This window comes from Sus scrofa, chromosome 17 (assembly GCF_000003025.6).
Source record: "Sus scrofa isolate TJ Tabasco breed Duroc chromosome 17, Sscrofa11.1, whole genome shotgun sequence".
In the NCBI taxonomy this organism is placed as follows: domain Eukaryota; kingdom Metazoa; phylum Chordata; class Mammalia; order Artiodactyla; family Suidae; genus Sus; species Sus scrofa.
Genome location: NC_010459.5, coordinates 60,507,485 through 60,534,209, shown reverse-complemented (window position 1 = coordinate 60,534,209; position 26,725 = coordinate 60,507,485). Strand labels below are relative to the sequence as shown.

The 26,725-nt window shown below is 52.9% G+C and overlaps 1 long non-coding RNA gene across 1 annotated transcript; it reads right to left on the bottom strand.

Moving 5' to 3' along the window:
- LOC102161661 lies at positions 1,852 to 26,249 on the bottom strand. Its single transcript, XR_002340098.1, has 3 exons — positions 26,106 to 26,249; positions 24,698 to 24,863; positions 1,852 to 1,999 (listed from the first exon to the last, which is right to left on the bottom strand). It is a non-coding gene; the product is annotated as an uncharacterized LOC102161661 (long non-coding RNA).

Genomic DNA, 26,725 nt, shown 5'->3' with positions numbered 1-26,725 from the left:
GTAGCAGTAGGTCGCCTGTGATATAAGCTTGTTTTGTTTTCAGCCTTTTTATTATTTAACCTGCACCCACAGGGGGGTAAACCGATACCCCCCTCCCCATGGAAGAAGCAGACAAACCCACGGAAAAGGCCAGGGGATTGTGCAGAGATTCCCGGGAAGGATTTGCCTGGCCGGGAAGATTTAATTTGCCAGACTGCTGGGTCCGTCGAAACTTTCCGCGGTAACCGCCGGGGTCTCGGTAAAGCCGAGCCAGCAGAGGAGGAAAATGAGACCCTGGATCAATGTCTCTGTTTGGAGACCTTAACTTATGTTCGGTTGGAAAAAAAGGATAGAAACCCAACCAGCCAACTGTGCTTGTCACGGCAGATTAGCCCAAGAAACCCAGGCACTGGTTTGTGACATCTTCCAGGAAAAAGCAGGGGTGCCTGGGGCCCTGCCATGGGGCTTTGGAAAGGACCCTGGTGGCTCTCTTTTTATCTTCTGGTGGCCTCAGCTGCAAACTCACGCCTCTGTCCCATGCCGAGCCCCTGAAGGGAAGTCAGGATGCCTTGGGCAGGACGCCTGAGAGATCAAGGGGTCGAGGGCGGCCGGCCCTGCCTTGCTGGTGTGAATTGACCTCGTGCGGCCGGTGGGGACGAGAGATGGGCGTAGAGACCAGAAATGTCCCAAGTCTGCCCTGACCATTCTGGGAGTGGTTCCCTGAAGCTGGACTGGGGCTTCGGTACCGAAGGATGTGTGCCACCTGCCTGGCCAGGCTATGGCCACCACTGCCCACCCCACCGTGCAGGCACCGCCCGAGGATGCCCCTAGGGACTGAAAGGAAAGGCAGGGCACTGGAGATGGGGTGGAAAGAGATGGACTGACGTGGGACGGACCTGCACGTCCTTCGGCTGAGACACAGTCGCTTGGGTTTCCGGGTGGGAGCAAAAGGGATTAGCTTGTTTTCACATACTGTGTGTGCCCTTCAAAGATGAAGCAGAAGCAGGATGTCTGCATGGCTGCCCTCCCATATATGTAATGATTGCAAAGAGGAACATGGCAAGTTTTCAGGTCGAATCTGGCACAGGCACATCAGGCTCAGGTCAAAGGCAGCATCACCAGGATGAGACATCAAAACCTCACAGGCAGACACGATGCATTGGGGGTTGGGGCGGGTGGGGGCATGCTGCTGGGCCTCCCTCCCAACACGTGACCGCATCTCACCTCTCACCGAGAGCAAACAACAAACCCCAAACTCAGTACTTTCTAGAAAAGAGCTGACTAGTATCTTCAGATAAGGAAAGACAGAGGAATCAGCCACATTGGAAGAGACAAAGGAGGCCTGGGCACAAGACACAGCGCAGGATCCCGGACTGGATCTCGGAACAGAGAAGGGCTGATGCAAACTCTGAAGGGCAACAGGTTGGATACTGATGCTCTGGTTGGTAGGGCTGTGGCGAGAATCATTTCTTCATTTTCAGAAAAGTGACCCAAGATATTAGCACAGGGGAAGCGGAGGGAAGAGTGGAGGGGGTGCCCTTTGGAGTCATTTTGGAACTGCTTTGCAGGCCTAAAATCCTCTCAAAGAAAATAATGCAGGGAAAAGAAACACTGCCCAGGGGCGCCCCCTGCCTCACACGAGATACAGAAGGTGCCAGAACTCACACCCACAAAGACTCCTGGGATTTCTCTGTGATTCCTCGTCATGTTTTCATCATGCACCATGAAGTCATCTGTGCCCCAAGGACATACGACCCCGGGCACAGCTGAAATCTCATAAATAAATTACCAAACAGGAGTGGGGGAGGGCTGCTTGGCTTCACTGTGGCTCGGGGATCTCAGCACCCCCCCACTGTAAGTGCTGACCTGCATCCTCGGTGAAGGCGCAGATCTGAGGCCGAGGGAGCTGGAGATGGAAGGTCCCCGTCGGTCCCTGGGGTGCTCCCTGGAGACAGAGGTGAGGACGGACCTGGCCATTCCAAGGATGACAGTTCTGCTCTGTTCAGGTGAGCTCAGCGGCCTGTTGTACAGACACAAAAGGTGATCTTAGAGCCATTAACCTCTTGTCTTTGTCACAGCCTCTATGAGGCCAGGTTTAAAAGCTGAGACAGGGCTCCATGAATGGACCAGGAGGTCCCTGTGTGAAGGATTTCACCCTACTTTCCACTGGGGGGATGCACCCGAGTTGGGAGAAAACACTGACTCCAGGCCCTACAGCAAAGGGAATGTATCAGTCAGCTGTTGCCACCAAGAGGCTGATGATGCTGTGTAACAAGCCACCCTGGACCCAATGGCTTCGAGCAAATGGCTTTTATCTCTCACTCCTGCTTCTGCGGGTCAGCCTCAGCAGAGCCAACCCAGATGGGGGGGCCAGGTCCAGGCTGTGAGTCCAGCCCAAGTCCAGCATGTGTGGGCCATTCTTCTGGGACCGCTGGACAATGGGGCCAGAGTCACGGTGGAGACGGCCCAGGACAGCGCTGCTTCTTCACCATTCAGGGTGCTTTGCCGTCCATCTGGCTTGTGGCAACTGCACCTTCTTGTTTTCCATTTGGGGAAACGTCCCCTGCCCATCCCACCCCGTCCTGGAGGGCTTCCTCGGCCGGGGCACTCTGTCCCGGCTTGGCCATGGCACGGGGGAGGTTGCTGACTGCGTGCAGGCAATCAGAGGACACTTCTCCTGGAGGACACTTCTCCTGGCCACAGTGGTGGGCTCATAGGAGGGCACGGGCTCAGAGGAGGGCACACGAATGGGGCCAGATGAACTGACCTCTGCTCTGTGGTGGTGCCGGGCTGGGAAATACTGTGGGGACAGAGGTCCACTTGCCCAGCCCTTGGCTCCAGGATGGGGCCGATGAGGATGGAAGCTGAGGGGTGCAATGGAGAGGACGTGAACCCTCATAACATCACTGAGCCCCGGATCTACCTGGGCCTGGAGGCTCCTGAGTCTTATGCTCCAAGCGCTAAGCTAAAGTGATCCCTTCTTGCAAGAGTATGTTTTGCTTTTATTTTATTTATTTATTTATTTTTGGATACATTCAACCTGAGTTTAACCAGCACACACCCATCAGAGAAGAAGGAAGGGGCTCCCCAGCAGTGCATCTTTCCAAAGCCCGTTTTTTGAGATATCATTTACATACATGAAGTGCAGCTCTTAAAGCCTACATTTAAATGCAGTTCAGTAAATTCACCAAACCCGCACTGAAACGATTTAGGAAAGTACTTCTGGCCTGTCTCATCCCTCAGAAGATGCCTGAGTCCTTTGTCACGTGTCCCACTCTGTCCTCTCCCGGAAGAGCTGCCTTTCCTGGAGCCAAGGCTTGGAGCCAGGGCTGGACCTGCCTTGTCTGGAGGAGAATGAGCCAATGAGACCCCTCCTCTGGATGGGATCGTGTCATCCGAAAGATTCCTATTATAGAACAATCTGGAAAGAACACTAAAACACTGGAATCTTTACTTGAGAGGGAAAAGAAATTCCGTTTTTGGTCTAAAATCTCTCCATAGGAATTGGATCCTAGGGTTACACTATACCATGGGGCTTGGAGGCCCTTCTGTGTGGCATCATTTGGGCTCATGGAATAAGCTCTGGTGAACGATATTTGGGAGCCTGGCCAAACATAACCTGAACTTTGCATTGGTGGTAGGATTTTGGACCAGGAAAGAGTATGGCCTTAGGGTCCACTTGGTTGATCAGAAAGTGAATGCAGATTTTGTGTTCCATTTGCAAAGGCCCTTGCACGGGTGACCACTGGCAGAGGACAGGATCAATAGTGGGCTGATGGGTGTCGGGGCAGCCGGATCCTGACCAGAAGTCAAAGCCCCACTTTCTGCTTCTCAGCAGCTGCGGTAACTACAACTTCTTGCCTCCTTCCTCCTTGACTGGCTCCCCCCGCTCCCCTGACCACCTCCCCCCGCCACAGCTAGGACACCTCTGCTTGGTGGCCCCACAGGCAAGGCCATCGCTGTGTTGAGAGCTCTTTACTGCCATGAACTGGTTAGTAGCGGGCAGTTCCCCATGTGGGCTGAGCTCAGGTGTGGCGACCGGGGCTGGTCCCTCAGCAGGGCTGGGCCGGTCCTTCCTCCCGGGGGGAGCCACTCAGACACAGAGGTGAGTGAGGCCTGCTCCTTCAACAGGCCTGGGCCAGGGCCCGCTCTGAGAAAGGGCCTGGAGACGGGCCAGGCGCCCCAGAACAGAGCCTGCCCGACCTCACTGAGCCGACAGACGCAGCAGTGTAGCCACAGTTCAAATCAGAGATGACAGGAAGAGAAGCAACATAGACGGACCCTGCCGAGAAGGTGATTGGGGTCAGGCATTTCCTACCTTTGGAAAGGTGCAGAGCTTTCTTCTGAGAAGCCTAATTCTAGAGAGTCCTTCCCACAGATTTCTTCTAGATTTAAAATTAGACTTAGCTTCCTTTCAGGACTTTTGGAACCTTTCACAAAGGCACAGTATTTCGGCGACGTCCAGAGGTGCGCCCTGCTCTCGCCCTAGACCCTGCGTGGGGGATGCTGAAATGAGTGTTGGGCCCATTGCCCTGAAGACCTGCTCCCAGCCTTAGCTGATCCCAGGGCCTGAGGTCCAGAAATGAGGGCCAGTGAAGCCCACTGGCCTTGCCTGGCAAGAGCTGGTTGTTAGATACTCAGGAATTCGGGAAACCAGTTGTTAAACCATCTTTAATGGCTGTCAGTGATAGGGTAACTGACACTCCGGAAATGGCTCAGTGCTAAAACTCACCTCTCCCTTCTGTATTCCACAGAGAGCTGGCTCACCAGCTCACTGCGCACACTCATGCCCGTACCGGTTGCACCTATGAGCTGTCTGCCTTTGGGTTAGTGTTTGGCCTTAATTTCCTCATCTGTACAATAGGAACAATGGTGGTATGCATCTCACGGTCACTGTGAGACCTTCTTGAGGTGAGGCCTCTATAAGCCTCTTGGTACCCACTCAGCCAGTGCTGGTTCTGATGGAACTAAAAGTCAGCCAAGTCCTAGGATGCCACACCAGCCACTCGGGGGGCAGCGGGGAAAGCGCCTTCTGCAGAGGCACAATTAGAGCCATGCAGGAAAAGGCATTCAGGCAGGCATTAGGGCCACAGAAACAACAGCCTCATTTAAAAGGACGAGCTTTCACGAAAATAGACTATCTAACTCTATGCTTCCAAAAACGCTCCCCTAAGCCACAGAAGCATTTATAATTATGGTAACAAGAAATGAGCAGGGGCAGAGATTGGAGTCTTTTTCACAGAAGAGTCACGGGCAGGAATGCTGTGTCGAAGGAGGGCAAAGTGCCTCTTCTTTGGTCACCAAAGTCCTGACAAAGACCCTTCCATGCTCCCGGCTGAGGGTGTGGAGGGGGGGTTCCACGCACGGAGCCCCTTGAGTCGTCAGCACGGATGAGGGGTGCTATGGGGCGGAGGGGGGTCAGGAGCCCTGGAAAGTCTGGTCCTCGCGCTCTGCTGCTTTTGGGGAGCATGGTGTTCAGGCTCAAAGATGCTGCGACACCAGGTGCATGATGCGAGGAAGGTGAAGCCGGAGCCCCCGTGCTTGATCCAGATTCTCACGGTCCACACTGTGGGCCAGCTCTCCTCCAGGCTGGGCTCGGGGCCCTCTGAGCAGTCAGCTTGGGCACAGCCCTGAGGCTGAATTCTGATTTGACCCCTTAATAGCCTTGAGAGGGATTCTCCCCTGAACTTCAGAGGCTGGCGCCTGCCTCTCCGGCTGCTGTGTTATCAGCAGTGTGTCTGGAACCTACTGCCTCACTCCGGCTTCATCACCATTTTCTCTTCTTTCCTGATTTCCCTGCTCCCCGGGGCCATAAGGAAAGCATAAGCAATACACAAGCTATGTCCTCCCTGTCCCCTGGTCTCCTGTCCTGTCAGTAACTGGGCTCTGTCCGTGGTGCTGGGTGTGCTGCTCAGGGCATGGCCCCGGTGGTGAACTGACCGATGAGATTATTCCTGCCAGTCCCGTCTTTAGCGGGATGTCTTCCTTTAGGGGATTCAGAAAAGAATCCAACTAAGGAAAGTGCTATGGAGGAAGCAACGGGAAAACCAGGATGGGGATAGTGCAGGACAGGGGTCCTGCAGACAATGGACGAGGAGATCTGAGCAGAGGACACTTCAGCTGAGATGCGACAGATGAGGGCAAGGAAGGGCTGGGAGAAGCACGGAGACACACAGAGAGAGAGAGACACAGACCGAGACACACAGAGAGAGACACAGACAGAGACACACAGAGAGAGACACAGACAGAGACACACAGAGAGAGACACAGACGGAGACGCACAGAGATAGACATAGACGGAGACGCACAGAGAGATACACAGACGGAGACGCACAGAGAGATACACAGACAGAGACACACAGAGAGAGACACAGACGGAGACACACAGAGAGAGACACAGACGGAGACACACGGAGAGATACACACAGACGGAGACACACGGAGAGATACACACAGACGGAGACACACAGAGAGAGACACAGACGGAGACACAGACCGAGACACACAGAGAGAGACACAGACGGAGACACACAGAGAGAGACACAGACGGAGACACACAGAGAGAGACCCAGACGGAGACACACAGAGAGAGACACAGACGGAGACGCACAGAGATAGACACAGACGGAGACGCACAGAGAGAGACACAGACGGAGACACACAGAGAGATACACAGACAGAGACACACAGAGAGATACACAGACAGAGACACACAGAGAGAGACACAGACGGAGACACACAGAGAGAGACACAGACAGAGACACACAGAGAGATACACAGACAGAGACACACAGAGAGAGACACAGACGGAGACACACAGAGAGAGACACAGACAGAGACACACAGAGAGATACACACAGACGGAGACACACGGAGAGATACACATAGACGGAGACACACAGAGAGAGACACAGACGGAGACACACAGAGAGATACACAGACGGAGACACACAGAGCGAGACACAGACGGAGACACACAGAGAGATACACAGAGACACACAGAGAGACACACAGACAGACACATCAACACACAGACACACATAGAGAGACACAGACACACACAGATACAGACACACACACAGACACAGATACAAATGCAGACACACAGACCCACACACACAGCCAGGCCAAGTAAGGCATGACTACAGGTCCTTGACTCTGGAGGGCAGACACAAGGGCATGTGTTACAGCTTTCCTTTCTGTCCTCTTTATTTTTTAAAGGTTTATAAATAAATAATACAAAGCAACAAAGATAAATCGCTTGAAAAAGGGTCAGACATGGCATATTTGAGGAGCAGAAAGTCCAGCGAGGCCAGGGGACCAGGCTGAGCACAGGTCTGACCCACAGGTCCTGGGAGCACAGCGGGTGACACTGCCCAGAGCATCGGGCTGCGAATCGGACCAGCCTGGGTTGTCAAGAGGGCCTCTGCAATCATGGGGCCTTAAAAGTGGAAGGAGGAGACAAGGCGGCCCAGAGGGTCGGGGGCTGGGATGAGAGGGGGTCAGGGTGATGGCGTGTGAGAGGTCATGGGTGAGGGGTTGTAAGGGGGTCATGGTGACAGGATGGGAGGGGTCAGGGTGAGAACTCCCTCCGCTCTTGCTGGCTTTGAAGATGGAGGAGGGGCCGGGAGCCAAGCACCAGGGGCACCTCTAGAACCCAGAAAAGACCGGAAACAGCATCTCCCCGGAGGGCGGAGGCCTTTCCCACCCCGGGATCTTTGCCAGTGAGACCCTTTTAGTTCTCGGACCTCCAGGCCTGTGAGATAGCAATGCTGTGCTGTTGATGACACTAGGTTTGCGGTCATTTGTCACGGGGGCCACAGGGTACCAGTGCAGCCTCCTAGGAATGGTCAGTTCACGCGATGACCTTGCCCTGAGAAGGTGTTAACCCCTCAGCAGGAGTGAGTCTGACCCCCAGCACAGGTGGAGGCATCTGCGGACATCTCGGGTCCTCGGAACTGGGCAGGGGCTCTGGTCCTCTGGCAGGTGGAGGCCAAGGACGCTGCTCACCGCCCTGCCCAGCAGGACGCCCCACGCAGCCAGCTGACCCAAAACCTCACCTGTGCTGAGCCTGAGACCCTCGCATAGAAAAACAAAATCTTTATCCCAGCCGAGAAGGCGTATTTTCAAAAAGGTTTCTTAAGGGCACCAGCAGAATACACCGTGAGTAGACTGTTTTTTGCTGCTGAGGTCAGAATTTGTCCTGATGCCTGATGGCAATGGGCCTCGTCTCCCCACATGGAAAGCCGACACCTCGCAGCTCCTTCAGGGTGTCCGGGGTGCGGCCGGTGCACTGTGCCAATCTGGCGAGAAGGCGCCTTCTCAGGGCCTCACCGGGTACTGATGACTGGGGAGTGTGCCTATCTCTTACCAGCCGATACTGTGTCTTTGTACCTGCCCTCCTTAAAGGAAGTGGCTAACTCCCGATGCTGGCCTGGCAACAAATTAAAATCTGACCCACGTGACTTTTGATCCTGGGCATAAATAAGAGGGAAGACGTTTCGCTGATCATGAAGGTGAGCCTTGAAATGCTTGACACAGTGGGTCACTGGCCCCAGGCAGAAAGCAATTGCTCGCAATCACATGTGTGATAGCCCTTCGTAAACTGTTCAGCTCGAACTGTGTTGTCTGTTCTGAACTTGCTAAAGAATGTCATTGCCAGGGAGAACGTGCACCTTCAAAGGTGAGTCTGTACCTAAAATGATGAGCTGGATGCTTTTGCTGAACTCCAGGAAAAACAACCACCCCTTCATCTGCTCGGGGGCCTCCTGGTATGTGTATCATTTAGAGGTGGCTCCGGATGAACGGGCCCCAAGAATCAGATAAGAAGACCACGTGGGACCTCAGGGTGAGGAAGTCAGCACTGGATCAGGAGATGAGGAAGAAAGATAAGTTCTCCACTGGTCTAATGGATGCCTCGTTTGATGCTGAGTTTCTGAGAATGGACAAAGACACACAAACGCATGTGTGTGTGAGCGCACACACACACACACACGCACGCAGAGATGGAGGCACCTGTATATTCATTGTGTGTGTGTACACAGCCACGTGGTGGATATACCGTCAGGGGAATATACCATTTCAGATACTATTTATTAAGCAGCTGCTGCTTGCACACCACATCTTATCTCTCATCCATTCCACACAAGATCCTTGCAGCTGGAGATCACGGTGTCTCTCTTGAGAAAAGGAGTCTGAGCCCCGGCTCGGCTCACACTATTGCCCGTTACACGGCAGAGCAGAGAATCAAACGCAGGAGAGGATTCAATCGCTCTCCTCTCCGTTAGGCTGGTTGCAGAGAACCCAGAAGTCTTGACAAACGACCTAAGGGCCATAGGCAAAAGCTAAGTGTTCTGGTCACTGCCGGGATTTTGGTATCCAACCTCCATCCTCTTGAATCTTAAAAACAATTTTGCTTGAACTTGGATATATTCTGACTTGGTTGCATTTAGGTCATAAATCACCTCCCTTGCATCTGGGATTGCATGAGCACCAGCATAACCCCCAGTCTCCAGTCACTCCAGAAGGGGCTGACAATCCCAGCAGGTGCACAATGGCCAGGTACAGACTGTTTTTTCAGTGTGTTCTAGAATGTCCCACAGGAGATGAAATGGTAAACAGTGGCTTGTTTGGGATTCTTCCTTGCTAGGGAAATACACATTAGTGCCCACTCTGAATTCAGCATCCCTTGTGCCTCTAGGTGATGAAGCTAGTTAAGCAAAACTGAGACAAATGCACCCCCAGACCTCAGGCTGAAGGGGAAAGGATGGTGCGTGCATTTCCCGGGGAGACTGTGAAAGGCTGCAGCCGGTGGCTGCCTAATGACTTTGACATTTTGTTTCCTGCAGTCCTTCCTGGGTGGGAGAAAGAGCCTTGGGAGACTAGCTCTGCTCTGCTCCGAGGGTCTTGAACCTCCTCCAGCTGCCTGACAGTTTTGGCTTTGCTGTGGCAGGATTATGTTGGAACCTTGGAACCCCTCCTCTGTCTGCAGAGCTCGTTAGAAGGGGTACACTGCGTCCCAAGTGGCAAATGACAAATTTTCTTCATTTATAAGGGTGCCAAAGGAGCAGGTCAGTGCGGGGTGTTCCTCTTTGGATTATCACAGTAGATGCCCATTCCGGCACGCACCTGTCGCTTACCAACAGCAACGACACCAGGCGTCATTTAATCATGTAACTGAACTGCGGCCACCCTCTCGGCCCACAGACACATGACGATCTGGTTCTTTAACGAATATCTGAAGGTTTCGGCTGCCAACAGATATTGATCGATTTCAGAGCTCCTTTCCAAAATCGATACCAGCGCGCAGCCAGGACTCAGGCTCCGGAACAGAGGGAGCTGACGGTCTGAATCTCTCTAACAGGCTGGCCGCCAGAGACCTGGGCGTCTCTGTGGAAGGATGCACCCGGCCCACCCGCCGTCAGAGTTTGTCTGGCAAAGCGCTGTTTGGGGAAATCTGAGCGTCTCCCAAGAGGAAACACATTTATGAACCAAAGAGAACCTTCCCTCTGGCGGATTTTCATCGTCACCTTCCTTATCACCTAAGCGATTCTCAGCTGATGGTGTTTAATGAGAGCCACGTCGTTCAGACAGCGTTCAAGCTGTGATCCAGCAAGGCGACACCAATTTAGCCTTCCTAAACCTCCCTCCTGACTTTTTTTAAGTACTTCATGCCACATAAATTAGACTGCCATTGAGATAATTGGATCCTTGTGGCTCTTAATTTTTCACAGATACACTATTTTGAAAATAAATCATGAACCATCATCTTGGAATGCCGAAGTTCATTTACATGGAATATGCTTTCCTGCCTCAACGTCTGCATATGTCTCCATCTTTAACAGGTAACTGACAGCTCCCTCCTCTGCCGTCTGAACCACAAGTTAAATCTAAAATCCTCATGTCATTCCAAAGTAGCCAGAATCCTTCTGGCTTTTCGTCAATCTTCTTTCCAGAAATGAATATGTCCAAACACTCAGCAACTTTATAATCGGTTGAAACGGATGTTTCCAAAAGCACGCTTTCCATTCTGCATTTGCACTGAGTGTGTGAATTCTGAATAGACAGAACATCTCAATGATCATTCAGTATAGATGAATAGGCTCCCCTGATATAAAAAGAACTCGATTACATGTTTCAATAAAGAAAAAAAAGCGTGTCTTTCTCTTTCAAAAAGATCTCTCCTTTTTTTTGCCTGTAGGTAGCATAAACATTAGCACAAAGCGAACAGCTGAGACGCACTCCTCCATTGCTTTTGATTATAAAATGCGAAGGCACACCCATCACTAAGTTGCTGCGAACCCTGAAGTATCTAATAGAAAGTATCGATATTACCAGTGAGGAGAGGAACATAAAACAATGTATCCAATGTCAAGTACAAACTCATTACCCCAAATTCATTTCCTCTGCTTCCCACATTGCATCACCCCCATCATTCTTCAGCTGGCAGACAGGACAGAAGGAGAGACGCTCAATAAATAAAGTGTAAATGCATTTTGCAATTACAAAATGTTAAATAAAACACTACTCATGGCCAGGTGACGGCAAGGAGGCTGGGGGACACTGCAGGAGAGGGAAGGACAACTAGGCCAGGTCCTCCCCAGTTTTTCTGACACCCTCCCAGTGGACTTAAACTTCCTTTGAGGGGCTCTTCGTGAGGCAGTGCGGAGCATGGAGAGGAAACGAGGGACATTTGATGCAGGGTGAGCCCCTGGAATGACAGAGGCAGTGCTTTGCCATTCACGGGCCCCTGGCCTCTGTGGACTTCTCTCACTGGCTCTCGAGACGTCGATCTTGGGTGCCTCTTTGCTGACACAGAGGTCATTTGATTGGAAGTGATGTGATACAGGCCAGAAACCACCCGCAACTCACGGAGGCTCCTACCGACCTGCAGCGCCGTTCACATTTTAAGAGGCACACGAGTCATCCAGGAATCTGCATACAATGCACCTGAGGTTTAGCAGGTCCAGGTGGGACCCAAGACTCTGCCTCCCTTCCTAACAAGCCCCCCGTGATGCCGAGGCGGCTGGCCCCAGGGCCTCGTTTCCAGGAGTGAAGCCCTGTGGCACAGAAGGTTTCTGAGTCTCTAGGGAAATGGGGTCTTATCTTAGGTCACAGGTTTTCACCTGGGTATTTGTCACACATTTCGTGAGGCCTGCAGTGAAACCTGAGCACGGCCATAAAGCAGCAAAATTGCCAAGGACGATTTTAAGGATTCAAGTTACAGGTAAATCAACGTCATCGCCTCCTTGCAATCAATTGTTGGTGAAAGAGGAAGGTGGATTTACAGTCAAAGCGTGAGAACGTGCTTCAGGGACGGCTCATCATTCATCTGCTCATTTAGACTTTCTTCCCAAGTGCCCGCTATGAGTCAGAAGTGCCGACTTCCGCGGCTCCTGTATCAGTAACCCTCCAGGGACCACGTGGGGATGGCAAACTACAGAAGGTCTATGTCCTTGCAGAAGCACCGGGGCCTGTCAGACAGCGTCACGCCCAGGGCGGTCCTCTATTTCGGCGCAGGGGCAGATGGCAGTGAGAGGAGGCCTGAGCGCGGCCCCACCCTTACAGCACGACCGCGGCTCCCCCTGCGCCCTCCCTGCATCGCCGTCATTGCTATTGTTTGCAGCTTATCTCTTCTCTAGACTGACACAGCAACACAAAGCCTCAGAACACAAACAGAACCAAGAGAGGACAGCAAGGACGAACTGTGTCCCACCGGGGAGGACACAGGATCGGGTCAGGTCCATCTCATCCTGCCCGTTGATGAGCCAGACGGACTGGGTTCCATGTCACCCGGCCCGCATGGGAGGCCACTCATCTCTCTCGGTGCCTGTCTCAGCCACGTTCTCGAACCTCACTGAACTGCTGTGGAGGTCAACGGGGAGGCCCGAGTGAGAACGGCCACCACTGATTGAGAGGAGCGAGGAGCCCACTACTCCAAAGTGGTGCTAACTGGTCTGCGACGCACGGGACCCGCGTCAGAACTCAAATCATTACCCTCTGCCTTTTTCCCCGAGGACAGCCCTTCTCCAAGATCTCCCCATGCCTGACCTTTGGTTAAAGGGGCGCCTGTTTTCAGTGATGAGGACTTGCCGACACTCTTCCGTGACACGGCTCGCGTTTGCTTTTCAAACGCCGTCACTGATGGTCTCCATGTGTTTTCCTATTGCTTGTGTTACTCAGTGGTGTATAGTTCAGCCTGGAAGCACTCCTTTGACTCTCTGATGTTTTCAAAGGTAGGAACAAACCCCATCTTTTTCTTTTTTTTTGCCTTCCTCACAGTGGCGAGCGAGGCTGTGATGGCCGGTGGGAGCAAAGATGGGAAGCAGAGAAGGTCCCCTGACCTTCGCGATGCAACCGCGAAGTGCAGCCCGAGCCTGTCCTCATTCAGGACACAAACTGGAGTCACAACACGTTGGCTGCATCTGTTTCACTCTTCACTCTACGCTCCCTGGCCATCCACTGAATTAAGGCACTTGGTGGCCTGTTGCCGGCGCGTCCCCACGCCCACCGAGAACCCCGCCATCCACACGGAGCATCCAGAGGAGCCTCTGATGTCAGTGCATAGAGCCCGCCTTCTTGGGTCTCAGGAGGGTGTCGGGAAAGTAGATGAAGATGGAGATAGAGAAGGGACACGGAGGCGTCTCCCCTCAGCCCAACAGCAGGCCGGGGCCAGGCTGCCTGCCGAGCTCTCTGGAGAGGAGGACCACACAGGTGAGAGGCCTGGTGGTGCTGGAGCCAGAACCGGGCCGAGGGGAGGTGGACCCCACTCACTGTCCGTGCGGAGTCAAGCTGTAACATTTCTGTGCTTGGAGCTAATAATATCATACCTGCATTTGTAATATGATTGATATTTTAATTATGGGTTAACAACAATGCTTGCACATACTGTTGCTTAATTGAAGAAATTGCTTTATGATAGGTAGTGTCGTCTCAATATATGGTTCAAAACAATCCAAGCTGGCTGAATAAGTGCCACAACACTTGGTATTATTTTGGGGAGAGTAGCGACAAAGTGCCTTCATGACTAATTCCGTACATGACCTTAGGCAAACCATTCAGTGCTCTGGGGGGCATCTCAGGTCCCTCAACTATAGAGTAAGGGCTGGAATAGATGGCCTCCAAGAATTTCTTAGAAGATATGCATTCTCTCTTAGCTGGGGAAGCCTCTAAGACTAAGGGTGATATTTATTTGTTAATGTATTCATCCCCTAAGCTTTAATGAATTGAATGACTAATTAATTTATTTATTAAGAGCACCGGCTAGCCACCAGGCCCTCTGCTCCATGTTAGAAACAGAAGAGTAAGGACGGGAAGACGGAATGGCTACGATGTCCACTCAGTGCAGCAGGATGGCAGCTGCTGGCCCGGAGCCCCAGAACCAGAGAGAAACACCCTCCCCCGACAGAAAGCCCCCACCTGCTCACATGCTCCAACCTGCTGCCATGGACAAAAGGCTTGGTTTTTAACCAGTGTGCATTCCCGGGGGCGTAAGGATTAGATCCAGCCCCTTTGATGGAGCTTTTCTTAATGTTCCAGGCAGAGGCGGTGGATCTTAACCCCAGAGGTACCATGGCGGCAGGGGTCAATAAAGAGACGGCAGCATCATCTCGACGCCGGCGGTGACTGAACTCATGACCGAGAGGTCCTCGGAACGCGGCTCAGAGATCCGCGGAGAGCTTGGCGCCTAGAGCCGCTGCCTCGCGTATTTTCTCCATCTTTTCTTCCCGAAGGTGCTCTGGAGATGCACAGACTTCACTGCTCCACTCTGTTTCCAGATTACTCCTTTACTGCACACTTCATGTCATGTCAGGCAGGTCCCGTGTAATTCCCGTTTAGCAGATGGGGAGACTGAGGCACGGGCTGGGTGAGTCCACAGAGCTAGGGGTGTCTGCTGCAACCCCACAGTCTCACCCGGGTGCCGCGCTCTCAGCCATTTGCTCAAGCTGCTTTGTTCTTCCTCTGAAGGACCGGCTTACATAGAAGGAGCTAAGCCAGCAGGTCGAAGGCTCTAGGGAAGGGGCCTCCGTGGAAAAAAACCCCACAATTCTCGCTGCCTCAGAGATGGAGAAAAATGGAAAGTCCCCAAGTAGTATTTAAATCCATACACAACGAGTTATTGACCATGTAATTGGAGTAAATGCTCAACACGGGAGTAGAAATTGTAATGAGGTCTCCGATCCTCCTGAATCCCAAGGAGAGAGAATGATGTGAGCGCCGAAAGCAAGCTTTCCGGCTCGGACTCAGTTTCTGCTGACCAGCTCCAGGTGGGCAGGCAGAGGGCCACCCTCTCCTCCCCCGCGGACAGCTCGCGTCCTTGCTGCCTTGGTGGAACTCGGCCGAGCCCTGGGCGGACACGCGAGCATATCGGAAGCAGTAAATGAATCTCCTGTCAAGTGGATGCTGATTAATGTGTTCTCATCACTCGATGCCGGCAGAGGAAACAGCCACAGACTGAAGTCCACTGGGCACCGGGCAGCCACGTGGGGAGAACAAAGCGTTGCATTAAAATCTATTAGCAAACGTCCCATGAAATCAATGTGACACCACTTGTTGTTTCTCTTACTTGGAGAAGCCGTCCAGCCACTTCTGACATCACCCCATAACTGCCACAAGCTCGGGCAGCCCAGGCGGGCAGCGAGCACACAGTGGGCACTCAATACACATTTGCCAAACGAATTGTGCTTATTATTCTGTTCAAAGGGATGCTGTATTGATTCTTCCAGCTTCAAGAATCGAGGAAGGCAAGCAGCTTATTAAAGGCAGCACAATATCTGCAGAAATTTCTGTCTCCCTTTAGGCCCGGCTTTCAAAGTTTTTGCTGCAAATAATACAGCTATTTAAGCCGACAGCAAATATGAACAGTGGCTGCTCCCAGCTCAGGTGAAGCCAAAATCACTCGTGTGCACTGTATGGATTCTCAGGTTGTTTACAGGCCCACGTCGTGGTATTTCTGACTCTGATCTTGAACAAACGGCTTGAAGAGGAAGGGGGACTCCTGTACCAAGAGTGTCCACCTAAGTCTCCTCTGCCCAGAATCCCTCCCCAGGGCCTCCCCGCCTCTGCTTGCTGCTCCTGGTGCCCATGTGAGCTCCCACTACATGTGTCTGCCCCATTCAAGGGCCACACTACACGTATGAGTTTTGTCCCTGCTTGTCTGTGGTCAGTGACGACGTGTCATGGGCCAAACCCGACCTGCCTCCTGGTTTCCTATGACCTACGAGCCACAGCAGGGGTCAGCGGTACCGGGGTGATGGACCCCAGTAAACACCCTGGACACCAAGCTCAGGGGAGCCTCCCTGGTCGGCAATGCTTCATGCACCTTGTCACATCAAGCTCTCCCCGACTCGACTCGGGGAGCATAGCTGGGCTCCCACACCTGGTCTCTTCCAGGCCTGCCCTAGACACACCTTCCCTCAGCTGATCTTAATCTGCACCCTTACATGCTGATAAACCGTAACCACGAGCACAACAGCTTTCCTGAGCTCTGCCAGTCCTCTAGGGAACTAGCCAACCTGAGAGTGGTCTTGGGGGGTCTCTGGACCCACAAAGGGTTGTTGGTCCGATGGTTTTGTTGAAATGTGAGGTTCTCGAGGGCGAATAGTTTACCCCTTCCATGGACTCCAAGGTGAAGGTCCGTGTCCCCTCATCCATTCCGGTCCATCTGCCTCCTCCTGGTGCTTGACTCTGTGGGAGGAAGGGTCTGTGGTCTTTCCTCAAATTGTGTTATTTCCACCTGCTGTTTGGAAGGACGTACTATCATCTCCATTTCAAAGACGAGGACCGGAGGGCTCAGAGCAGTTTAGCACCCCACCCTGAATTCCAAGGTCAGTGAGCAGCAGAGCCAGACAAACCCAAACCTGTTTTGTTTATATTTTCAACTACAAATTAACTTCCAAAGTTCCCAGGAGTTTCTTACATAAAAAGTCATTTTCAGTCTTTTTATTAAAGATTTATTTGACCAAGTGTGACACAGAGGGGAAGCTGCAGAGAAGATCTGGACGTTCGCATCTGAAGAGGTTTGTAAAAGCCAGATAGAAATACAGCGTTTTCTGTTCCAATTAGAACTGCATGTTAGAGAATATTGGTATCAGGTCACTGTGACCCATAAAACTTGGCTCTTTTTATGTGGAACTTTTTTTTTTTTTCTTTTTGGGTTGTTTTCCTTGGAAAGCCTTTTTCTTTTAAAAACCTAGAAAATGCAAACGAGAAGAGAGAATGGACGGGTCACCTAGCTTCCTGTAAGGGAGGGGCATCCACTTCACGTTTGGATGCGTTTTGCCCAACTCTCTGGATGAGAGAGGATAATTTACGGTAAAGTTTTCTAGTTTAAATAAGGATTCTTCGGCGGTTAGAGTTGTCCTCTGTCCTGGCTACTGGACAGAGCCGGAATCTCTGGAGACCAGCAGGCTCCTGGCTGACCTCAGCATGAAAATCATCCTACTGGATCCAGCAGTGACCCAAGTGCCTCAAAGCCAGATTTCTTCCAGTCACCGGTGGAATCGCCAAGGGTTAATTCATCTCTTACTGTGGCTGAAGTAGACAGTTGGGTAACACGTTCAAGAAAACGTGTCATGAGCACGTGGATGTCAGAGAATGTCTAGGTGTCGCCCCACAGGTGGAAAATCCCCGTTTGGGTGTAAGGTTCTTTGGTTTCCTCTGTTTTTGATAAACTGCAGCTGCTGTGGTATCTCCTCCTGGCAGGAGTGTGGGGGGCGAGCCGAGACCACACTCACTGGTGTTTGTTTTTATGCAGCCAAACCTTCTTCTAAAACACGTCTCTGCATTAATCTTTTTAAACGCTTGCTGAACGTGTCTAACTTTGGCCCACAGTGACTGATTTTCCGAAGGCTATGGAGAGCATCCGTCGCCTGGATTCTGAGATATTTACCACGTTTCCAGCAATTTTTCTGTAATTACGTCATTGATGATTAACTCTGTTTCCACAGTTCTGGTATTTTCCTTAGAAATAGCTGCAATTCCTCACAGTGGTTTTCTTATCTATAATTATCCGTTTTATCTTATCACTTCAACGTTTTCACCCGCATTGTGCAAGAGCCTCTCGAAGTCTCTGTGCTTCTCCGCACTTTCTGATTTTCTGGGTGGGACCTTGCGAGCCTGGGTTCCAGAAGGGCACTGAGCCACCCCCACGGAGAGCCTGGCTTGGGAATTCAGGCAAGTCCAAAAGCATCTCGACTCAACTCACACTTTAAAACAATCATATCCTCCAAACAGCACTAGAGACCCAGGTTTCACTCTATAATAGATTATTTAAATACAGAGTGCTACTCAGATGCTGTAAATTATTTTTTCATTCTACACATATTTATTAAGTGCCTTGGACATAGCCGTCACTTTCCTAGTTCTTGGAAGAGAAAATAAAACACAAAATCCCTGATCTCATGGGAGAGACCGACGATGAACAGGACGGGCTAAGTTGAGGTACGGAGTGTGTCAGAAAGGGCCCAAGCGCTCAGGAACAAACTAAGATGCAGAGGAACAGAGATCTGGGGAGCGTGTAGATACCAGACTCCGAGCTGCCAGGCTCGCCTTCTCCCTTGTTCAGCCACTGACACTCAGGAACCCGCACCGACCACCATCTGAGTAAGCTTGACCGGCAGTAACATATTTCACGCGCACGAGTCACTTCAGAAGTGTTCTAGTTTCAGGCCGTTGCATCCTCACCTTTCTGGTAAAGCGCATGATGTTCTGAGCAATTCCTCCTCCCCTGGATTACGGAGTCACCTGTGAGCCCCGCCTTCTAACTTCCACCGCTTTTAGCAATTTGTTTCTACGGGAATTTGCCTTTCAGTGGTTTGAACCATGCAGCAAAGCGTAAACAAAGACCGGTTCCAGCAGGTGCTCTGCAAGGGCAGCGAGAAGGATCTCTGCCTCTGAGCAGCCCATCACTCCTGAGCTTCATGTTTCTCAGCTCAGCGTCCACCGGGAGCAGCCCGGAACGGGGAAAGGAACAGTCAACGCCAAGTATTTTCAAGGCCTCTTAGGAGGTGCATCTATTTCCCCAAGAGTCTAAGACCTGGCCCCACACGCTCCTTTCCCCCACGGGGAGGGTGGTGGGAAGAATCCCCCCCAAGAGCGTCCTCACCCTCACCCCCGGAACTAGACGACCCGCATGGCAATGGGACTTTGCAGATTTCACTGAAAATCTTGAGAGCATGTCCTGGATGGTCTGAACGGACCCAGGGTTCTCACCAGGGTCCTTACGGGAAAGAGGGAGGCAAGAAGGTCAGAAAGGGAGACACGAGGACAGAGGACAGGGGCAGAGGTGATGCCCCTGTGGACTGTGAAGACGGAGGAAGGGGCTACAAGCCACGAATGCAGGCCCCTGCAGAAGCTGGAAAGCCGAGCCAGGAACTGTCCCCCAGAGCGTCCAGAGGGCCCAGCGCTGGAGACACCTTGGTCCTGCCCCAGGAGATCCCAGCTGGACTCCTAGACCCCGGAACTGTCCGATCACTCACACCTGCTGTTTTAGCTGCCGAGTTGGTAGAATCGGTTTCAGCAGCCACAGGAGGCTAACACAGGGACTGTCGCTGGGGTTTCCCTCCAGCTGTGTCAGGGCCACAGAGGAGACGCGTCCAATGGCTCTCGAAAGGCACCTTGGGCCCTGAGCCCGTTCCTGTGGCTGTGGTCTCAGTGTGGTGCCATGGGTCAGGGACTGGGGCGGGTCTTGTTTGATGCTGTATCCCTGGTGCCGGTCATGGCGTCCGGGACACACCCTGGTGTTTGTCGGGTGACTTGAGCGAGCTCAGACCCGCAGAAGTTCTGCATCAGGAAAAGGTGCTGGGAACAGGTCTGACTTGATGCCACGTTCGGGGCCTGGGCCCGAGAGAAGCCCTGAAGCCCTGAGATGCCCCTCTGCCGGGAATCTGCCTTTGAGAAGCCGCCCACCCGCCTGCACCCCTGTGCCTCCAGAGGTGCATGCGAGGGGCTCCGTGCCCAGCCTCCCCCCGAGGAGGCCCCTTCCAGCGTCATTAGGGAGCCATCACTTTACATCTTCTTTTTCCTTTCCTTCTTTCTGAGCAGCTGGGCAAACGCAGTGTGTCTCGGGATGAACAGCGGTGGGCTCATCACAGCAGGACCCTGTGGCCCATGACGTCACTCAAGGCGAGCATTCCTGATGGAGCAGCCCGGGAAGGCGCGGGGTCCTGAGTTTACTGCACGCATTTCATTCCACTAAAGACCCGGCCTTTCCTGCCTCTCAGGCTTCCTCTGTGTCCAAGGCAGTGGCCTGTGTGGGCTCCGAGGGGACCGTTGTTTAGACATGGCCATTCCAGGTGAAAGCAGCAGAAGTTTCCATCGTCCAGATGCCCGGCTCCTCTCGGATGCAGGGGCAGAACCAAGATGCCGTCGCCACTGACCTACGCTTTGCCCTCTGCTCTCCTTCCGCAAAGAATACCCTGGAAATCGCAGCCCAACCCAGCGCCCGCCCCTCCCGACCACTCCCACCAGATGTCCTTTCTTTTAAGAGACAACCTTTGGTGACGGGGGGTAACACCCCAGCTGTATGGGGGGATTAAGTCTGTGCTAGAAGAATGAGTTATGCTCCAATAAAGCCAAACAAAACTTAATTGCGGAGGATGAGCCCACCAAAAATTACGTTCACAGTGGAAAACAGGAGAGAGCTAATCACCGCAGTGCAGTGTTCCATTTCGCTATAATTCTACAGTCAATTAGTATTCTGTTTAATTGCACAATTAATGAACATATAAATTCAATTCATAGTTTATTTCTACCACTAAATTACTTATTTGAATTGCCTCTCTTTGGGAAAAAAACTAAGCGACTCAAGGCGCATGTTATTAAAATGACTCGGCAGTGTACATTCTGGGCACACCTTAATTGTACAACAATTACTCCACTCTTATGGCTGGGATGCTGCTGGTGTTATTGGGAGCCGAATAATTTAATTTCCTCTTATCAGACAAACAGGTAATAGTTTCACCAACAGACACAGAGTTCTCCTGGCTGATTTCGACTTCCGTTACCAGATCCCACCCCGCCCAGCACCTATAAAGGCTGCACCATTGGAGGCAGTGGATCTGGTTGGACCTGTGGGAGGCACAGCCTGAATGCCTGTGGGTGCACCCCTCTCCTGGTAGGTGGGAGTGAAAATGCTGATGAAGCAATGCTGGAGCCGCCTCCTCAGCCCCCGCTGGCTGCCGAGTAGAGAAGGAGAGACAGTGACAGCAGCAAAGCAAACTCCAGTGGCTCCCACACTCTCTTCAGTCCCCAGAACGCCCCTCTGCAAGAGTACCTGGAGGTGCACAGGTGTGGTCGCTCACCTGTGCTGCTGAGCAGGCACCAGGTGTGGCTGCGGCTCCATCTTCACATCCTCTGAGCCTCCAGTGGCCCCGCCGCATTTGTGCAGCCCCAGTTCTTCAGTGAAGCACTGAAACTTTTGATGCTCCAAGGAGAAGTCTTGTCCTGCAGTGGGATGGGGGGCTCTGTCCCCTTGGTGTTGCACACGCAGAGGGGCCCGCATGTCCCGCAGAACCCAGCTGAGTTCACTGGTCCTGCCGTAACCCAGTAAGCCATCTTTCCTTGCTTCCCAGCTCCCAGCCCTCCTCCGCGCTTCCGCCAGGAGGGTCTCCCCGCGGGAGTCCGCTTTGGGCCCTCAGGACACTTGTTTCCGACCCAGCTGTCCTGCCTGCCATCCGGGCATCCTTCCTGGGTTTACGTGCCCGCCCTCAGTTAAACCCCTGCTACATTCCATTGTGAAATCCTCCCGTCTTGGCGGTGGGGGGGCGCAGGGGTGGGGGCAGGCTGCCTGGGTTCGAATCCCAGCTCTGGCGCTGTCCACTGTCCATGCACGTAACCTTGGGCAAGGCCCTCGGTCTGCCTGAGCCTGGCCTGCTCATGGCCTTCCTGAGGTCCTGCAAGATGAAAGGCGCGAGGGCGGGGAGCAGCTCGGGGCCAGGCTCCAAAGGGCCCCTGCTGTTGTGCGACTCCACCGAGATCAGGGCTACTTGGTGCTGTGCTGCAACGCGAAACCCCTAACCAACCAGATGACGGAGACGAAGGACACAGAGCCCTGCTGGGGAGCTTGGAATTAGACGCGTGTGGGAAGCGCGCTCTGGAAGCGCTCCTGAGGTTTGCCAGGTGCGGCCCTGGGGGTCATCCGGTCTGCTTTCCCGGTGGAGCACCGCCTGAGTCCCCCAATCCAAGCCGAGGCAACAGGCCTGGACTGACTGCGGGCACACACGGGCTTACGCACAGGGCGGCCCAGGGCTTCTGAGACTGGAGGCCCGGGTTTGGAGCAGATGGCTCACTGATGCTTCCAGGTAGGTGTCCAGGTCAAAACAGCAGCAGCCGAAGTAAATAGGTGAAAGCAGGACGCTACTCAAGACCGTGCAGTCGGGGCGGGACTCGACTCCAGTGTCACCAAAAGCAAATCGGGAGGGCTCGGAAGCCCCGGGCTGAGCCAGTGGGGACGTCCCGGAGGCCAGCCTCGGGGAGGCGTCCCGTGTGACGTGTGGCACATGCGGTTACTCCTGAGTCTGCAAATGTCCCTGCGACAGACACTGGGCTGCCCCTCTTCTAGAGACACTGGGGGGTAAGGTGCTACCTCCCGCTTTGTTAACATTTCAAGGAAATGGGCTCCCAGGTCCCAGACTTACAAGGGCAGGTTTTTTAGGTCAAAGCTCTAAGGAAAGGCAGGGGCGGGGTGGGGGTGGGGCAGAAACCACCAGCCAGGAAGAGGCGGCCTAGCATTCCCCCAAGCTGAGGGGACCTTCAGGCCAAACTGGTCACAGGTGAGCTGGTCCTCGGCTGCAGGCTGGTGGCTTGGGGACAGCCTGGGGACCCTGCTGGCTGCCTCTCCTCCCAAGGTCTGCTTTGTGGCACCAAGGATGAAATTTATCTCGCAGGCAATCAACTCCCCAGCCCTAGACGCCCGTGTCCTAAATTCTCAGCGATAACATACAAGATGTGCTGGTTCAGTTCATGCTATTAGCTGTCTCTTAATAACCTTTGGGTCAGAGGTGTTATTGATGCTCGAGTTTAATTCAAATTATAATGGGATAAATCATCTGCCGTCTACAATCCTTGTTTATTGAATTTCGTAGGATCCACTTAATTTAGGCCCTCCCAACTCAGAAGGTTGAAGCCTATTGAAAATCCGTCTCTTTATCCTCTCCTGACCTAATTTATGTTTTTCCCCTTTAACTCTGCCACCTACTTTATTGCTGTCACAGCCTCAGAGGCTCCACGAAGCAGAAGGCGGGGCCGGGAAGATTAGCGTTTTTATTGCTTCATTTGGTACCCCAGCCAAGCCTCCCAGGTGAAAACAGACCTCGGGGTCCTCTGGAGCCGCCGCCCCTCCAAACTGCGATTCGGTCCCGCAGTCTGTACTTGCTTTGACCCAACAAACATTTCCTGAGCCTCTACTCTGTACTTTAAACTATTGTTTAAAAGACGGAGTGCTTTAAAAACAGTGTGGCAACCCCAGAGAGGACCCAGGCAGGAATCTGGCATTCGAGAAGCACGTCCCTCACCTGGCTTCAGCTGGTCCCTGGAGCACAAGCAAAGGAGCCCAGGGTGGGGGTGGGGTGTCTCCTTGGGGTGGGGCGAGGGGGAGGCTGTCACCTAGCAGCACTGTGACCTCTCCCCCAAGCGGGGTCAGATCTGGAAGAGGCAGGAGGTCAGAGGGGGGAAGGGAGGGGTGCGGGGGGCAGGTTTCTTGGTCAAGGCACAGCCGAGGTGGTCTTGGGATGGGAAGCTGCCAGCTGGGCAGGGAGAGTGGGCCGGGGCTCTGAAGACAGGAGGTGGGAGACAGTCAAGAGAGAAACAAGGAGCGGGTGGCATTACGCGGCACCCCTGGGTACGCGGAAGCCTGGAGCCGGGCTCATGGATGACCCACACCCTTGGCCCCACCTTGGGAGCAGGAATCCAAGATGGCCTCTGGGGGAGCTTCTTCCAGCACAGGACTTGACGATGACCCAACAAAGTCCTTGCTGTTTGCAGAAAGCAGAGGCTCCGCACAGGCGCCAACAGAAAGGGTCTGTGAACAGGCATCACCGCCTGTCGCGGCTCGGCCCGTGACCCAACTCCCTTCCGGAGTCCACGGGTGACGCCTGTCACCGGGTGAACTCACGGCCCTGCTGACTCACACCGTTTAATCACAGGCAATTAGTGTGACTGACAGCCCTAATTAAGCCCTTACCCGAACAGGCTCCTTCCAGCTGCATCACGGCAGCGAGCAGCCCGCCCTACCTGTGATGGCTTTGATTTGCTGCTTTCTATCTGGGCCGTTTCAGGTCCATCCTAAGCTTCGTTATCACCTTTAATGAACATCTTTATCCCATGTTTCCTAACGGTTTTAAGATGCTGCTGCAAGGTGTTCTCTTAAAGCACACGCACACTTACTGTATTGTCAGTCAGGAGGGCTCATCAGACAGAGATTTTTGCATCAAAATTGCTGGATGCTCGGAACAGCCTGCACCACACCCGTTTCTTCAGCTGTGATTTTATTGCTGTTTAGCTGTAGAAACTTCTGATGTCGATCTACTTTCTACAGATTTTTTTCAAAAGTAAGGTCTATTTCTTTGAGAATTTGAAAGACAGAAAAACTACTCTTTTGGAAGGGGTTAATGGAAGAAAGTTAAAGAAAAAATGACTTAGCTTTTAAAAATACTTGCAGTTTTACTCAATTCGAAGATCAAATACATTTTAAAAGAACTAATGGGAAATGAAATCTTACCTCATTTCATTGTGCCGGGTTTTTGTGACTCACTGCAGTTCGGTGCTGTGGGGTCTGAACACACACACCATCCTGAGGGTTTCCCTGTCCTTTCTTCATTCCCCCTGCATTTTCTTGATGGGACGCTCTGTCTTCTGGCAGCACAGGGCTTTTGTGTGTGTCTGTTCTGGGGACAAATCAAACAGGAGAACTACACGTCCCGCGGCTATCGGCATTCCCAGAGGTTCTTAATTGTGGTTCCTTCCTTCATTTCCGCCCAAACCTGGCCTCTTCGCCTTCCCTCTCCTCCCTCTGGCCGACGTGGACCAGTGCTGGAGCCTCTGGTCATGAACTGTGTTGCCAACCTCCTAACTGAGCTCTCTGACCCTTGCCTGGCCCCACTTCCCGGGCTGGAAGATAGAGGCCGGGCTTGTTAGCCTTCATCCTAGCATCAGCCATCTCCCAGGCCTGTCCCACTCCCATCCAACTTCGCAGGGAGGGTGGCCTCCCGTCTAGCTCTGGGGCCCCAGGAAGCAGCTTCATGGTCCCATCCCACCTCCACACCATGCCCCTCTGTGTCCATCTACCTCCTGCCAGGCGGCCAGATACCCACTCTGACCTCCCTCGCTTCTGTCTTAGAGCGACTCGAACAGAACAATGATCTACATGCACTGAACTTGACGTGGGCCATGCCTCTAACTGATGCCACAGCCTGCAAGTTCAGAACTGTAAGTACTTTAAAAAGGAGGACTTCGGAGTTCCCGTCGTGGCGCAGTGGTTAACGAATCCGACTAGGAACCATGAGGTTGCGGTTCGGTCCCTGCCCTTGCTCAGTGGGTGAACGATCCGGCATTGCCATGAGCTGTGGTGTAGGCTGCAGACGCGGCTCGGATCCCACATTGCTGTGGCTCTGGCGTAGGCCGGTGGCTATAGCTCCGATTCGACCCCTAGCCTGGGAACCTCCATGTGCCGCGAGAGCGGCCCAAGAAATAGCAAAAAAGACAAAAAGACAAAAAAAAAAAAAAAAAAAAAAAAGGAGGACTTTACACTGAGTCCAGAAAGGATCAAGGTGCAGAGGTCAAAGAGCTGCCCAGTGGTGAAGGGTTTTCCAGGGCAGTGACCCCAGGCGGGGAGCAGACCCCTCCCCATGGGGCTCACCCTACAGCGTGTTGGCCTCACAGATGCTCTGTGTCCAACTGTCATTCAGTAACATCTCCGCCTCAACTCCACTAGATCTACGCCTCTAGGCTGAGAAATCCAGAAAACAAGGAAAGTGGTCTGTGTCTCCTACAGGTTTTAATGAGGGCTTTCCGGATGGTGGATAATGATGTAATGACTCGATTAAGAGGACATCAGTGAGATGGTACCACAGGAGGCCGCAGCCTGTGTCCCCTCAAGGAAAAAGTGATATAAAAGACCATCCTCACACCTCCACAGGAGCCCGGGACCCCAGGTGAGAGACTGCAGCACCCGGGTGGAGAAGAGAAATGAGGAGACACGCTGAGTGACGTACGTGAACCTCCAGCTTCTCTGCACATCTTGGCCCCAGGCCCTGTTGAAAAAAAGACAAAGGACCTGAATAGAGGCCAACAGGTGCATGAAAAGCTGCTCAACATCACGAATCATCAGGGAAATGCAAACCAAAACCACGCCGAACTATCCCCCACCCTTAGACGGCTACATTTCAGAAAAACAAAAGACAGCAAGGGCTGGCGAGGCTGTGGAGAAAGGGACCCTTCTACGCTGTTAGCGGGCATGTAAACTGGTGCAGCCACCGTGGAGCTCAGTATGGGGCTTCCTCAAAGAATTAAACACGGAACCACCGAAAGATTGAGCAAACCTGCCTACGGCCCTTTATCCGAAGGAACTGAAATGAGTATCTGGATTTCAGTATCTGGAAGAGATACCTGCAACCCCATGTTCACAGCATGTCTCGCATATTCATTCATGGCAGCCAAGAGATGGGAACAACGAACTGTGCGTCGGCCGATAGACAGATTCAGAAAAGGCGGTGCGCATAACGGAAACGGAACAGCATGCAGCCTTTGC